Source organism: Mus pahari, chromosome 14 (genome assembly GCF_900095145.1).
Source record: "Mus pahari chromosome 14, PAHARI_EIJ_v1.1, whole genome shotgun sequence".
Classification (NCBI taxonomy): Eukaryota; Metazoa; Chordata; class Mammalia; order Rodentia; family Muridae; genus Mus; species Mus pahari.
In genome coordinates this window covers 26095680-26096715 of record NC_034603.1, presented here as the reverse complement: position 1 = coordinate 26096715, position 1036 = coordinate 26095680, and positions in this window count along the sequence as shown.

The following is a 1036-nucleotide window of genomic DNA, read 5'->3' as shown; positions in this document are numbered from 1 at the left end:
TGGTTGTGAGCCACCATGTGGTTGCTGGGATTTGAACTCAGGACCTTCAGAAGAGCAGTCAGTGCTCTTACCTGCTGAGCCATCTCACCAGCCCTGAGAGGTTATTTTTAAGTGTCTCTGCCACCCGTCACTTCTCTCACTCAGAAAATGACAGCTGCCAGCATACTGCAAGATGCCCTTGCATAGAAGTGTTCCTGATCGATGAACTTGGTCAATAGATGATTGACAGGCTGGGGAGATGAAGTCAGTAAGGTGCTTACAGTGTACGCACAGGGACCTGAGTTCAATCCTCCAGATCCCACATCAAAAGGTAGGCATGGTGATATGTGCCAGCAACTCTAGTAAGGAGATAGGCTGATGGCCAGCCAGCCTAGCCTATTTGGTAAGCCCCAGTTACAGTAAGAGACTTTGCCTCAATTAACAAGGTGGAGAACCTCTGAGGAACGACAGCCAAAGTTGTCCTATAGGCTCCATATGTGTGTGCATACACAGGTGATGATTTACAAAGAAGGTATAACAGACCCCTAGGGCCAGGCTGACTCTATCCCTGAGACCCAAAGCTGACCGCTGTGCATGTGAACTTCCCAACGCTCTCTCCTGTGTGAGGAACATTCGCCACACCAGGGTACATCAGCAGGATTGCCACTATCCACCTGTGTTCTTTTCTACCCTTTGCCTTTATAGCTGGCCTCTGCTTCCCGACTGACACCAGAGCAAGAACGAGAAGCAGACTCCTGTCCCTGCTGGGCCATAGGGAGTTGTCAGTTTCGTAAGAATCTAAACAAACCAGGCACTCAGGAGGCAGAGGCAGGAGGATCTCTTGAGTTCCAGGCCAGCCTGGTCTATCTACAGAGTGAGTTCCAGGCCAGCCTGATCTACAGAGTGAGTTCCAGGACAGCTAGAGCTACCCAAAGAAACCCTATCTCAAAAAAGAAAGAAGGAAAGAAAGAAGAGAGAGAGAGGAGAGAGAGAAAGGAAGGAAGGAAGGAAGGAAGGAAGGAAGGAAGGAAGGAAGGAAGGAAGGAAGGAAGGAAGG